Source organism: Microcaecilia unicolor, chromosome 1, assembly GCF_901765095.1.
Source record: "Microcaecilia unicolor chromosome 1, aMicUni1.1, whole genome shotgun sequence".
Classification (NCBI taxonomy): Eukaryota; Metazoa; Chordata; class Amphibia; order Gymnophiona; family Siphonopidae; genus Microcaecilia; species Microcaecilia unicolor.
In genome coordinates, this window is record NC_044031.1 from 172549547 (window position 1) to 172565474 (window position 15928).

General features: G+C 43.1%; 1 protein-coding gene and 1 long non-coding RNA gene across 4 annotated transcripts in view; one reads left to right on the forward strand and one right to left on the reverse strand.

Moving 5' to 3' along the window:
• Positions 1–1048: 1048 nt before the first annotated feature.
• Positions 1049–15537, reverse strand: LOC115469731. Its single transcript, XR_003942032.1, has 4 exons — positions 15471–15537; positions 1995–2311; positions 1829–1876; positions 1049–1290 (listed from the first exon to the last, which is right to left on the reverse strand). It is a non-coding gene; the product is annotated as an uncharacterized LOC115469731 (long non-coding RNA).
• A 73-nt stretch (positions 15538–15610) lies between these two features.
• The window catches only part of WIPF3 (WAS/WASL interacting protein family member 3), a 140683-nt gene continuing 140365 nt past the window's right edge, over positions 15611–15928 (forward strand). The window contains exon 1 of one of the 3 annotated variants that reach the window (XM_030202493.1): positions 15611–15690. The gene's annotated coding sequence lies outside the window, so the exon portion shown is untranslated. Of the gene's footprint in view, positions 15691–15710; positions 15787–15928 lie in introns of those variants that run through there. The other 2 variants (XM_030202514.1, XM_030202509.1) reach the window with 2 other exon arrangements.

A 15928-nucleotide genomic window follows, 5' to 3' on the forward strand; every position in this document is an offset into this window, starting at 1 on the left:
CCATGATGGCGATCTCTTGTAAACCAGAACAAATCTATGGCATCTATTCGAGTGGCCATATTGATCCATCCTTTATAACCCCGGATAAATGTTTGGCATTAAATCAAAACAAAGGGTTGGCATTAAATATATACTACTTGTGTCATACATATTTTTTCTATCAATAAATATCCCTGTGTTGGAACATCTTTTTTTTTCAAAAAGGGGTTCCCATACATTGTGCGTTGTATAGAGTTATAACACACACAGTTGTTGGCTTGCACATCCTGGCTGTCCCAGATCCCCCCTACATACTGCAGGTAAGGTGTGACCAGTGTGAAGGTCTGGATTGGGCAACCCTGTTGGCAGGCTGGTACATGCTCCCTAAAGGTTCTTTTGTTCTAGTAAACTACTGTCTTATGGAAGCAGTTTCACTTTACTGTACTACACCCTGTGCACCACCCCTGGTGCTCTTTCCCCATCTCTCTTCATGACGACTGCATTTGTATGGGCCAAGTGCTGCCTGAATCACTCTCTGTGCACCATCTCTCTGCAGTGCTGTGGAAACTTCATTGAACCTCCTACAGGTTATCAGCCTACAATGTGTTTCCTTACTAATGATGGGCCTTTCCTGTGTGTCTACACACCATAGGAGGATGAGTTTAAGAGTGCATGCCTTCTTGTTTTGTTACTTTCTTTTGTTCCCCTTGTAAAAATGTGACATTTGTATGCATACTGTGACCATGTTTTGAATACAAATCAATTTTGAATGCTTACCCATTTTCTGTCAATGTTTTTTTTTTTTTGTTAGGTTTTGTAAAGTCTCATTACTAAATTTGAAAAATCATAAGTACAGTACAATACAGAAAAATGAAACGTCAAGTGATCAACAATTACAAACAATTTCCCCTTCCCTCAAATTCCTCCCCCCCCCCCCAAAAAAAAAGGGGGAAGAGGAAATATCTGGCACATCACTTCACACAGATTTTTTGTCAATGTTTATTTATTTGACATTTAACATTACATTTACCCAACAAGTCTTAGAACGTGCTCCCAACCCTGAAGATGGCCTCTCCCTGACAATTCCAATAAACGAAGAACCTCCCCCCCGCCCACCCAATGTAAACTTCCAGCTTGGTATTCGACTTTAGCAACAATGTAATATTTCCCTGATTGATTTGGGGGGGGGGGCTAGGGATGCAGGAGGAGGAAGCGGAGGATGAGAATGATGGAGTCAGGGGTACTTGTGGGGTCAGGGGGGTGTTTGCCCGGGGGCTCCAGTCTCCTCCTCATCCTCTTCCACTTGAGTGCCTGAAAATAAATAAAGAGTAGACATTACTGACTTGTGAGTTGTTCCCTGTGTGGAATACTGATAATCCAACAAAATACACATTTGTAATGTTTAGGTGCTGAATTACCCTCTAAGAAGCCATAACATCTCCCCCAGGCATTATAACCTTCCACTTTCCCATTATGCGCACACAAACACTCACTTCAAGCACCTTGGACTTTTCTGTGATCAGTCCCCCTCCCCTGAACTCACACTGCATCCACGCACCTTTTCCAGCCATCCACACTCCATTCACCTCTGTTTTACATCCTCCACACCTCTCCAGCACACACACACCATCCATCTTTTTGTTTGCCCCCCCTCCTACACACACACACACACAGGAGGAGATGCAGAGCTGGTATGAAGGAAATGCTGAGGACTAAGCAGAGGAGAGAGCAGCACAATCTGCAGCTCAGCGATGCAGGGTTGAGGGTGCGATAAATCCCCAGAGATGAAACAGGAAGAAAGGAAATATCGCTATAGGGAACTGTGCAACCTTCCCTAAAAATAACTTACCTCCATGCTCACTTGGTAAATAAGGCACTGTGTCTTCCGAACACGAATCTGAAAACAAGTTGATACCGCAACAGAGAACTGTCAAACAACACCTGCAACATATACAATGCCCCAGGTACCTTCTTGTCCCCCGGCCAGACAAGGAAATGTCTCTCCCAATACTCACCATGAATATAAATGGGGCTTGTGGCCACAGGCGGAGAAGCTATGGCATGTACAGGGCCTTCCTGACTCTCCACGGAGGGTTGGTCATGGTCATCAGCAAACAAGAAATGATGGAAAATGGCATGTTATAAAAGCAAGTGGTAAATAGAATTCAAGCTGGACAGCCCAAACCATGAGCTCAGACCAAAACCAATGTGCCTCACAATACTCACCCTGAATCTCAGTGTGGCTGTTGCAGTGGGGACGGTGGAGTGTGGGGGGAGCAGCAGAGGTCGGTGCAGGGCCCTCCTCTGCCTCCAAGGGGGATCAGTCTCTTTTCTTCAAAATAAGGAGTCAATAGAAATAGAATAAAATAAAACATAGAAAAGAAAAAAGATGATACCTTTTTTATTGGACTAACAATACATTTTTTGATTAGCTTTCGCAGGTAGCCCTTCTTCATCAGATCAGAAATAAGCAAATTTTGATAAGTAACAGCATATATAAGTGAAACATCAAAGTATTTCAGTGACAGTCTAAAAAGATGAGGGAGGGGTGGGATAGGTGAGAAACAGAGAGGGCTGAGAGGATGAGGTACAGAGAGATATGAATGGTGATCAGAGGGTGACCAAGCAGTGAAAGTTCATGGTTTATAATGGGCTAGAAAACCCAGATCTTTGTTAAGTCCTGTCTGGTGGGTGTCAAAATATTTAATCATTTTGACTTCATAGGTCTTGCGTTCCTGTATTGTTTTAAAGTTTCCTTTTAGTATTCTCACCATAAAATCATTGGTACAGTGTTCTGGTTTTGTAAAGTGCTGTCCCACAGAGGTAACATCCTGGTGGCACTGGCATTTTTCATATGATGTCTATGTAAATTAAATCTCTTCTTCAGCATCTGGCTTGTTTCTCCAATATAGCATCCTTCGTCACATTTTTTACACTGGATGACATATACTACGTCCCTACCCATCTTCAAATCTCTGCTTAAAACTCACCTCTTCAATGCTGCCTTCGGCACCTAACCTTCGAGAAATATAGTATGCCCTATCAGATTGACTCTACACTTGTCTTTTAGATTGTACACTTGTCTTTAGATTGTACACCTGTCTTTTAGATTGTAAGCTCCTTGAGCAGGGACTGTCCTTCCATCTTAAATTGTACAGCGCTGCGTAACCCTAGTAGCACTTTAGAAATGTTAAGTAGTAGTAGTAGTAGTACATTGGAAGATGAGCATGTGAAGGATTCCTTTATGTTGAATATTTTTCCTTTGTTAATGACTGTGGGGTCTTGTGAAATGTTTTGGCATAGTTTGCAACTGGATATATTGCAAGGATGTGTGCCATTCTCTTCTTTATGGGCCTCTGTTGAGAGCTTGCTTCTCACTAGCTTGTGTTTTATTCTATTTCTATTGACTGCTTTTAGAAGTGGACTAACACGGCTACCACATCTCTCTACTTCAAAAGAAGAAAATGGCAAATTAGTAAAAAAAGTTGAGAAAATGGATTTAGACCTGTAGAAACCAAACACTGCTGTCCGCCCTCAGCACCACTGAAACGTGTACCCCACGAAACTCACCTGCAACCTTGGCATACCCCCCCCCCTCAATCCCATGACCTACATGGGGTGTTAATCAATGTATGCATTAGAATATGTAGAACACAATATCAAATTAGCCAATAATTCTACAATTATGGTAAAGGTATTCAAAGGTGAATGTGGTAAGTAACAATGAAAATTACTGTGGAGAAAAAAAGACCTCAGTGTTACCAGAGACACCTCTTTTTAAAGGACACGCCTTTTTGAATAAGGAGGACTCCTCATTAATCATTAGTCATCAAAAAAACTCCACATAGCTTTTGTATTCATGATGTAAATACCCATGCACCTTTTCAAATACCTATGGGATGAGACACTAATCTTTAAGTTAGAAGTAAACGGTAAAACGTTACTTATCTTGGATGGCAAGTGTACGATAGTCTTCCACGGACTAATACAATCTCTCGATCTAATCGTGCAATTTCTCAATCTCCCAACAGGGAAACCCTGTTTTGCCAACAAAAGGCTGCTTCAGGGGAATTTCCTTTCATAAACACATTCAAGAAAATTTGTTCGCCTATTGGTCTCCATTCGGCACTTATACAAAATGGCGATCTGCTTCTTCTTATAAAGTCCTGATTATATACTCGGCGTGTGACGTCTACTGATGCATCATCCAGTCAATTATGCAAATCTCTTAAAGAAAGGCCTTCCATTTGATGGACACATTTAATCCCCTCGGAATAACTGATTGTAATGTAAAAATCCATCGTTGGTTCTTTTTGTCGTAATAGTCGTCTAATGTCACCTCTCCGTTCTGTCACTTTTATCTGTTCCAAAATGATACATTTCAATTCAGAAAATTTATGGGTTCATGCGTTTTTGCTGATTGTAAACAATGTCTATGTTCGATCAAATGTGTCTTCAGAGGGCGGGATGTTTGCCCTACATAGAGATTTGCATGCACACTCCGGCATTCTTTTTTTCCTGCCAAAAATCCTAGTAGCCAACCACACTCTGGCCCCTGTCACAGCCCCACACTCCATGAAAAAATAGGGAGAGCCACCTATGTGATCACTCCCCTGTTGATTACATTTTCTTTAGATACATACAATGAGGTACTCTGAAATTCTTCAGTTAACCAGGGTTCCACGTAGTGGCAAACTCCCTGCAGGATTTTCTGCACAAGTGTAAGGAGTTTCACTGGTCCACCTTAGTGTCAGTGTGTCTCTTACAAGTGAGGACACTAAGAGAAATAGCTTTGTGTGGATTGTGCAACAAGGGAGGTTAGTGCTGAAAATATATAGTCAGATTCTCCCCATGGAGATTCACGGGGATTGTCGCCCGATCGCTATTTCATGCAGTCAAAGAGAACCAGTCCACTCCCATAAAAGAACAGAAACCAAATAAGAGTGAGTCTTCTGACTATGCATTTGGGCCAGCATATTTTTTTTTACTCAAGGCACCTTACTGTTGCTTATTTGTTGGCATTTGGATTTGTTTGCATGTTTTTACTGTGTTCTTCCTACCAGAGGACCCCTGAGGAAGGCTTATCTGCTGAAATAAGGGTCCATACATATGTTTTTTCACTGTTTTGAATAAAGGATTTGGATCTTCCATCCTGGTTCATTGCCTTGTGGTCATTCCCATTCATTTGGTTTCTGAGGGAGCTATTTGATACAGTCCCCTGGTTTAACAGGAGGAGGCCATGCAGCTTTAGTTTAGGAGAGTGAGGAGAAAGAATGCTGTACTCTGTCCTGAGGGCCCATCAGTGTCTCTTCACTCTGAGTTTAGAGCAGAGGCGTATCTGAAGTTCGGCGGTAGGGGGGGCCAGAGCCAGAGTGAGGGGCACATTATAGCCCCCCCTGCCGCCGTCACCCCCCCCCCCCCCCCCGCCGCCATCACCTACCTTTGCTGGCGGGGGACCCCAAACCCCGCCAGCCGAGGTCCGCTTCCTCCTGCCGCTGCCTTTAAAAATATTCCTTCAGCTGGAGGGGGACCCCAACCCCCACCAACCGAGCCGAAGTCTTTTAAGTTCTTCTTTGATTGTCCTCCGTGCTGTTCAAAGCTGCTGAATCCAGTTTCGGAGTCTGACGTCACTGCACGTTGTACGTGCAGGACGTCAGACTCACAGAAACAGAGTCTGTGAGTCTGCCGTCCTGCACGTGCAGCGACGTCAGACTCCGAAACTGGATTCAGCAGCTTTGAACAGCACGGAGGACAATCGAAGAAGAGCTTAAAAGACCTCGGCTCGGTTGGTGGGGGTTGGGGTCCCCCGCCAGCTGAAGGAATATTTTTAAAGGCAGCAGCAGGAGGAAGCGGACCTTGGCTGGCGGGGGTTGGGGTCCCCCGCCAGCAAAGGTAGCCCACGGTGACAGCGGGGGAGGGTTGACAGCGGTAGGGGGGTCCAGGGCAAAATCTGCGGGGGCCCAGGCCCCCGTGGCCCCATGCAGATACGTCCCTGGTTTAGAGCAGGGGTTCTCAAACCAGTCCTCAGGACACACCAAGCCAGTCAGATAAATTTTCATTCACTGCCTCCCCTGCATGCAAATCTCTCTCATGAATATTCATTGTGGATATCCTGAAAACCTAAATGGCTTGGGAGCCCCCAGGATAGGTTTGGGAAGCACTGTACAAAAACCCATTATTCTTCCCTTCCTCTCACTGCTGATCTTGATGTGGAGATTGTTCTCCTGGAACCACTGGGGTGAGTTAGGTTATGTGGGAGGCTGGGTGGTTGGGAGCCAGTGTGGGCAGGTTTGTGGGCTGAAAGTTAGCTCTGCGTATGTGTGTGTGTAGAGGGGGTGGGGCTGATGCAAAAGTTGGCTCATGATGCCATAATCCCTGGAGCCAGCCTTGCTGGAACTTGAACCAGTGACCTTTTCCTAGTGGAAATGAGTGCTCGCCTAGGAGGTGAGAGAGTTGGCAAGTTATCCTGATCTAAGTGGGAGATTCTGGGCCAGACCTGGATTTCTAACATCCCCATCTGGCTGTATGATGGAACTTGCAGTGCTGATTTCCTGGGAAGCATCAGGAACCATACTGGGATACAAATTCATAACCAGGACTGGTAAAAACAAAAAAAATCCCTCCTGGAACCGAGTAACCTGACAACTGTAGGATCACTCAAACTTTTGCTTACATTATATATATATATAGTAACATAGTAAGTGATGGCAGATAAAGACCTGAATGGTCCATCCAGTGTGTCCAACAGTGACACTCATCATCAATTCATGATTAAATCAACAATGAATGTGACATTATATACTTTATAATCACTTTGGTCCTTGCTCTTACTTAATGTTAATACAATATACGTAATGATAGCAAGTATAAATCTCCGAAATGGCAACTGTTAATGCTAATAGAGGAAAAGACTTCAGAATCTCGGTTTCAGCTGTTCTGATATGTCAGAATTTAAAATCCATGCAAAACAAATGAAACAGAAATTTGTAGCTAGAGAGTATCCTTATCAGTTAGTCAAGCGGGCTTGTTCCAGGGCAAAGAATAATCATCGAGAATATTTATTTCATAAACGTGACAAAGAAGATACAAGTCATTTATTAACCTGTGTACTAAAGTACATGCAAGGGACTAGTAATACTGTTCGCATTATGAAAAAACATTGGAAGATTCTGCAATTACATCCAGTATTTAATAAAAAAGAACTTCGAGTAGCATATTCCAGAGGACTAAATTTGAAAGAAATATTACAAGATAAATCATCAGACTTGGATATAAGGGATCCAGGACATCAACCCTGTTTGAAATGTATTTTTTGTCCTTTGATGATAAAGACACAAATATTTCAAAATCCACTTGATGGACGAGAATACCATTTAAAATATAATACAGATTGTGAATCCAATCACGTGGTATACATAATAATGTGCCCATGTCGTAAAATCTATGTGGGTAAAACGACACGACCCTTGAAAAATAGGTTAAGCGATCATAAGCATAATTTGAAGCATTCACGAATAGATGCCCCCTTAGTACAACATAGTAAACAGCATGCCCATAAATTTGAGGATCTGAAATGTGTAGTTTTGGATCAAATTCCAATCAATATTAGAGGAGGGGATCGAAATCGCCAATTAATACAAAGAGAACAACGCTGGATCTATAGATTGAGATCCTTGATGCCAGAAGGTTTAAACAACCGTGTAGAATGGAAAGCGTTCCTTTAAGAACATAGGGAATGCCCTTTAAAATATGCACCGTATAGAGCGGGAATCAGCGAATACGGGAAGCACTATAAATACTTCCGGTTCAACAGAAACAATTGTGCTGTTGTAAGCTGAGGGTTTGTGAAGGTATTTCCTCATTCGGCGAAAATGTGAGTTGTTCCACTTACTCTATTTCTGGATGTTAACTGATTGAGTAATTCTTGGTTATACTGTTATAGGTGCGAAGAAGGGTTATGCCGTCCAGCTCCTTAAGAAGCCACGAGCGAAGCGGAAGCTTGCCGTTGGGCTTGGACTAGTATATTTTGCCCTTGCACACACTACAGCTAAGTACTATTTGAATAATAGTCACATAACAAAAGAAAGTGTTTAAGTAGAGGTTTTTATGACTGATGAGGATTCTCGCTAGCGTGTATGAAAAGTTTAACACGCAGAGCAGAGCGGTCAGCTAGTTGAATATTGAATTATATGGTAACAGCTGAAACCGAGATTCTGAAGTCTTTTCCTCTATTAGCATTAACAGTTGCCATTTCGGAGATTTATACTTGCTATCATTACGTATACTTTATAATCAATAATCTAAAGGAGATCTCCTTCTAATTCTCTTAACAAAATAATAAATTCAAAGTATGGAGGAGATATATGAAAAACTACATCAGCTTGATTTTCTGACCAAAAAATATACATTAAATAGATTAAAGGAGATGTTGCCTCAAGAAGCCCCCGGCTCTATATGGAGCTCATGAGGGCTGGACTGCTTCATCATTGGCAACACCCCCACATATCTAAAGCAGCCTGTACCCAACATATGTTTTTATTCTTTTTTTCATATAAATTTTTAGCATATGGTGGGCAATCGTAAAGTTAATACGTATCAGCTACTTAGCTTTTACATGGTCCAATCCTTCTTTAGTTAGTTAGTTAGTTACATGCTGGACGCGACCAAGACCAACAATGGCCAGCGTTTTGTCGCCTGCGTCAGGGTCAGATGGTCTGCGTCTAACTAAAAAGGAAAAACACAAATGTTATAGTATTGGAACCTTCATACAACACTGCATTACTTATTTCTCTTCCAATATTCTTTACTCAACCACCTCAGCTGAAGGATCCAACATTTCCAACGGACCAACTTAAAATAAAGATGGCTTCACACATTTAAAGGTTTTGTTACGTCAGATGCCAATGGTTAGCTAGACCAATCAGCTTGTGTTCTTCACCCTACCTTCTAACTACGCGGAACACAATTTTTCAAAAAGCTATTGATGAATAATCTGAGCACTCTAAATGAAAAAGTATGTTTCAAATAATGTTACCAACTGTACATAATGTTTCTAATTTAGGAAAGAATATCTCCAATTAGAAAAAATGCCCCCATTCAATTTTTGCATTCAGACCCATAGGGGTTAATGAATTCAAACGGTATATCCACTTTTGTTCACATTGGAATAAGATCCTCTTTCTGTCAACCCCAATGCGGATTCGGGATGCTTCTATTTGTTGTAAAACAAAACATCTTAGTTCAGCAAAGGAGTGGTGTGCTGTATTGCAATGAAGTACCAGAGGTGTAATCATTCTTTGTGTGTTCAACACACTACGGTGCTCAATCAATCGGACATAAAGAGTCCTTGAAGTTTGTCCCACATACAGTAAACCACATGGGCAAACTAAACAATAGACGACATGGTCAGATTTGCAATTAGTGTTCACTCTCAAGTCGAATTCTCGAAAGGATTTTGGATGGATGAAGGTCTTTTTCTCTAGCATTATCTCACACATACAGCATGAACCACATTTTTTATGCCCTACAAAAATAGGGAGCACATCTCCATTAAAAGGTAATACCGACGGGCACAATAATTCCTTCAAGTTCTTAGATCTGCTGTAGGCAAAACGAATACTCTTATTAGTGAATACTGGAAGGGTCTGTAATATGCCCCAATGATTACTAAGGATTTTACTAACTCTATATGCATCTTTATCAAAGCGTAAAACACAAGTGATAAAGTCTTCTTCATCACTAGATCTCTCATTGTTGTCATTCGGGCATAGTAATGTCTCTCGATGGTTAAATTTTGCTCTTCGGTATGCTTGTCTCACGATATTCTTCGGGTAGCCCCTTCGATGCAAACGCTTGCTGAGTGTTCTTGCTTGTACTTGGAAGTCTAAAGTTTCTGAGCATAAGCGACGATATCTCAGCATCTGAGAAAAGGGGAGACTATCCTTGAGACACCTTGGGTGACATTTTGTATATTGTAACAAGCTGTTGACATCAGTCTCCTTCCGGTATATTGTGGTGACGAAGGACGTTTCAGCTTTACTGATTTGTACATCCAGATAGCTGATGGTGTGTACTTCATGATGTCCTGTGAATTTAATCATGGGATGGCATTGATTTAGAAACTCAATAAACAGTTCTAAAGTATGTATATCAGCCTCCCAGACAAAAAATATATCATCAATAAATCTACACCACATCTTAATGTGGGACCAGAAAGTGCAGGTGTATACAAATTTCTCCTCAAAGAATGACATAAATAAGTTAGCCACTGAAGGTGCTAGAGTAGCACCCATCGCTACACCCGAAATCTGCTGGAAAATCTTTTGATCAAATTGAAAATAATTTCTCTTCATAGCCAGTGTAGCTAATTACAATATGAAGGACGTGAGCGCCGTTCCATGTTTCTCCAGTAGTGACAATTCTATCACTTCCAAAGCCTCGTCTTGAGGGATAGATGTATAAAGTGCAACCACATCAAGGGTTACTAGCAAAGTATCCTCTAAGTCTTTATTCCACATGCTTAAGTTCTGCATAAAATGCGTCGAGTCTTTTATATATGATTTAACTGCAGGAACTAGTGGACGCAGAAAGGTATCTACAGTATATAAATAGAGAGAGGTTCCAGCAACGAACACTTCCCTGAAACGATCGGGCGTCCAGGTGGATTGCATAAGGTCTTGTGTACTTTAGGTAGCGTATAGAAAACAGGTATATGAGGGGTATTCGAATTGAGAAATTGAAATTCTTTCTGAGTAATCAAATTATTTGCATAAGCAGCACCAGTCAATTGGAAGATGACAGTCTTTAACATCTCCGTGGGGTCACTGTCCAAAAGTATATAGTCGTTCGTGTTATTTAATTGCCTATATACTTCATGTTCATAGGCAGAACGATCTTGTAGTACCACCGCACCTCCCTTATCTGCCCATCGTATTACTAATTGGGTATTATTCTTTAAATGGTTTAAAGCTTTCCATTCTTCTTTAGACAGATTAAAATTACGACGGCTAGTTGTTTCCTCAACACTCTCAAGGTCTTGTAAAACAACTCGACGAAAGATGGAAAGGGCAGGGTCCGGTGGGGCTGGAGGACACCAAGTCGATTTTAATTTGACTCTCGATGTATCCACCGCATTACTTCTGGACTCAGTTAGCTGTGAGAAGTGGACTCTCAAGTGCAATTTACGTAGAAATTTTTCCAGATCAACTCTACATTGGAAGGAATCATGGCACTGAGTGGGAACAAAAGAGAGGCCTTTAGACAATAAAGATAATTCAGTAGTTGAAAGGGAATATTTGGACAAATTGATCACTATACATCCTTCTTCTTCCAAATTAAGATCATTGATTAATTCCCTTGTTGGTATTGATCTCCTCTCCGCATTCCTCTCCGGCCTCGCCGGCTCCTGCTTCCGCGTCCTCTTCCTCTTCTCCCTCTGGAATCTCCTAAAAAAGGCTGTCCATCGGAGCCAGAGGAGCTCATATCCGAAAGTTCGCTCTCTTCACCACCAAAGGGAGGGGGAGCCTCTTGTCTATCCTTTTGTTGTAACCAAGGATATACGCGATTCTTACCATAATCCTCTTCATCTCTACGCAATTTTTTGATCTTAGATTCTTGAAGAGACCTCCGAAATGAATCAATCTTAGCCTTTAGTTCCTCGTGTTGTTTAGAGAAAACATCCGCTGTACATTGAGTTTTCAACGTCTCTAGGGTCGTTCCAATCTCCTCTTTGATTGAAACCGCTCATTTAGAGTGCTCAGATTATTCATCAATAGCTTTTTGAAAAATTGTGTTCCGCGTAGTTAGAAGGTAGGGTGAAGAACACAAGCTGATTGGTCTAGCTAACCATTGGCGTCTGACGTAACAAAACCTTTAAATGTGTGAAGCCATCTTTATTTTAAGTTGGTCCGTTGGAAATGTTGGATCCTTCAGCTGAGGTGGTTGAGTAAAGAATATTGGAAGAGAAATAAGTAATGCAGTGTTGTATGAAGGTTCCAATACTATAACATTTGTGTTTTTCCTTTTTAGTTAGACGCAGACCATCTGACCCTGACACAGGTGACGAAACGCTGGCCATTGTTGGTCTTGGTCGTGTCCAGCATGTAACTAACTAACTAACTAAAGAAGGATTGGACCATGTAAAAGCTAAGTAGCTGATACGTATTAACTTTACGATTGCCCACCATATGCTAAAAATTTATATGAAAAAAAGAATAAAAACATATGTTGGGTACAGGCTGCTTTAGATATGTGGGGGTGTTGCCAATGATGAAGCGGTCCAGCCCTCATGAGCTCCATATACAATAGAGCCGGGGGCTTCTTGAGGCAACATCTCCTTTAATCTATTTAATGTATATTTTTTGGTCAGAAAATCAAGCTGATGTAGTTTTTCACACATTATATACTTTATCATCTGTCTTTCTTTGCCATTTCTGGGACGTAGATCGTAGAAGTCCACCTGGCTCTATCCTTATGTTCCACCTACTGGAATTGCCATCAACGCCCACTCTGGCCTATCCAAATCAGTCTTGTCATTTGCGGGACCCAGACCCAGTGGCATACCAAGGGTGGGGCAGCGGGGGCGGTCTACCCCAGGTGGCTTCCTCTGATGTTACTTCCTGTTCCGGGGCAGGCAACCAGCGGAGACGACAGCCGCATGACTCGATGCACTTGGGAGAGTGGAGGTGATGTGCCAAGGGAGTGTCGTGATTTGTGTGTGTGTGTGTGGGGGGGGGGGGATTCACTGGGGGAGTGATGCACCAGGGGTGCAGTGCCTATCTGCCCTGGGTGGCAACCAACCTAAGAACACCACTGCCCAGACAATAAAAGTCTGCCCAGCAGTGTCCTCGGTTCCAGCTACTGAAGTTGCCATTGAAGCCCTTTCCAGCTTATCCTAAACCAGATTGCCATATACAGACACAGACCTACAAAGTCTCCTCGGTGCCAGCCTTAGTTCTTTACAGCTGGAGTAGCTGTCCAAGTGTTACTTACACATCCTCCCCTGCAGCCATTTAAGGTAATTTTTTTTTTTATTTATTTTTGATTTTCTACCACCTATTTTCTAAATAGAGTTCCTCTTTGTCCATCCCATGCCTTTTTGAATTCCGTTTCTGTTTTTGTCTCTACCACCTCTCTTGGGTGGGCATTCCAGGCATTGACCATCCTCTCAATGAAAAAGAATTTCCTGACATTACTCCTAAGTCTACCCTGCAACCTCAGCTCATGTCCTTTAGCTTTATCATTTCCCCTTCTCTGGAAGAGATTTGTTTCTATATTAATACCTTTCAAGTATTTAAACATCTGTATCATATCTCCCCTGTCTCTTCTTTCCTCTAGGCTGTACATATTTCAGTCTTCCAGTTTCTTCTCATATATCTTATGGTGCAAGTCCCATATCATTTTTGTCACCTTTCTCTGGACCATTTCTAGTCTTTTTACATCCTTAGCAAGCTTAAGTCCTCCAAAACTGAGGACAATATTCCAGGCGGGGCCAATGACTTGTATAGGGGCATCAACACCTCCTTTCTTTTCCTACTACTACTACTATTTAGCATTTCTATAGCGCTACAAGGCGTACGCAGCGCTGCACAAACATAGAAGAAAGACAGTCCCTGCTCAAAGAGCTTACAATCTGGTAGACAAAAAATAAAGCAAACAAATCAATTAATGTGTAGAGGAAAGAGGAGAGGAGGGTAGGTAGAAGCGAGCGGATACAAGTGGTTACGAGTCAAAAGCAATGTTAAAGAGGTGGGCTTTCAATCTAGATTTAAAGATGGTCAAGGATGGGGCAAGACATAGGGGCTCAGGAAGTCTATTCCAGGCATAGGGCGCAGCAAGACAGAAGGAGCGAAGTCTGGAGTTGGTAGTAGCGGAGAAGGGAACAGATAAGAAGGATTTATCCAGGGAACGGAGTGCACAGGAAGGGGTGTAGGGAAGGACGAGTGTGGAGAGATACTGGGGAGCATCAGAGTGAGTACATTTATAGGTTAGTAGAAGAAGTTTGAACAGGATGCGAAAACGGATAGGGAGCCAGTGAAGCGACTTGAGGAGAGGGGTAGTATGAGTAAAGCGACCCTGGCGGAAGATGAGACGGGCAGCAGAGTTTTGAACCGACTGGAGAGGGGAGAGGTGACTAAGTGGGAGGCCAACAAGAAGCAGATTGCAGTAGTCCAAACGAGAGGTGACAAGGATGTGGATGAGGGTTTTGGTAGAGTGCTCAGAAAGAAAGGGGTGGATTTTACGGATGTTGTAAAGAAAGAAACGACAGGTCTTGGCGATCTGCTGGATATAAGCAGAGAAGGGGAGAGAAGAGTCAAAGATAACCCCAAGGTTTCGAGCTGAGGAGACAGGGAGAATGAAAGAGCCATCAACAGAAATAGAAAACGGAGCGGAGCTGGGAGGTGGGTTTTGGGGGGGGGGGGGGGGGGAAATGAGAAGCTCGGTTTTGGTCATGTTTAATTTCAGGTGGCGTTGAGACATCCAGACAGCAATGTCAGACAAGCACGCTGAAACTTTGGTTTGGATGCAAGGTGAGATATCAGGGGTAGAAAGGTAGATTTGGGAGTCATCAGCATAGAGATGGTAGGAAAAGCCATGGGATGAGATTAATGAACCAAGGGAAGAAGTGTAGATAGAAAAGAGGAGGGGACCAAGAACAGAACCCTGAGGTAAGCCGACAGGCAGAGGGATAGAAGTAGAAGAGGATCCACCAGAGTGAACACTAAAGGTGCGGAGGGAGAGGTAGGAAGAGAATCAGGAAAGGACAGAGCCCTGGAATCCAAGTGAGGACTGGGTATTGAGAAGTATGCTGTGATCGACAGTGTCAAAAGCAGTCTCTTGATGCAGCCTAGCATTCTTCTGGCTATGGCCACCACTCTGTCACACTGTTTTTTTTCACATTGAGGTCCTCAGACACCATCACTCCAAGGTTTCTCTCCCCCTCTGTGCATATCAGCCTCTCACCTCCTAGGACAAACAGCTCCCTTGGGTTTCTACTCCTTAAATGCACCAATTTGCACTTTTTTTTTGCATTAAAATTTCATTGCCAAACATTAGACCATTCTTCTAACTTTGGTGGATCCCTTTTCGTGTTTTCCACTCCCTCTGGAGTGTCCACTCTGTTACAAATCTTGGTATCATCCCCAAAAAAGCATACCTTACCTTTTAATCCTTTGGCAATGTCACTCACAAATATATTGAACAGCATCGGAACCAGTACAGATCCCTGTGGCAGCCTACTACTCACCTCTGGTTGTTGATCCTTGTGTCTACTTTTACCTCCTGTGGTACTCTCCCCCCACTACACCACACACATGCTGCACTACCTGAAATTCCTGTGCAAAAGGTACATTGTTTCCAAAATTCTTCAACTCATCTCAACTGACCGCGCCTCAGCAGTTTTCAAAATTATTTGGACTGCTAAACCAATGGAAATGACCTCTCTTGGACACAGACAGTCAAGAAATATGCTCAATAGCGGAGCTGGCTCCTACCTGTCCTTTCAGCGCGCTGCAGTTGGACGAGACGCCAGAGCGCGCACTGTCCTGGACTTGAGTGGCGGCGGCAGCGGCAGCAGCAGCAGCAGGTGGGAGGACGCGGAGCCTGGCCCCGCCCCTCTCCCTTCTCCTGCACCCGGGCACCGAGACCGAGACCGAGCGAGTGGCGGCGGAGAGAGCGGAGATCGGAGCTGCTGACGACGATCAAAGTGCTCAAGTACGTCCCAAAGCGATATGTCAGTGAGAAACCCTGCCGTTCGTACTGTATGTCCTGTCTTTTCTCTGGTGCAAAGTTCACTGGGCACTTGCGTGGGTAAGGTGGTGCTGTTTTGCTCGTAAGAAGAGAGGCAGGGAACACAGGAAACGCCGGAAGAGAGAGTTGTTGATCTGTCGAGAAACTCTTTGCATGATCCCGCTGCTGCCACTTTGTGGGAAGGGAGAGCTTATCTGCCGTG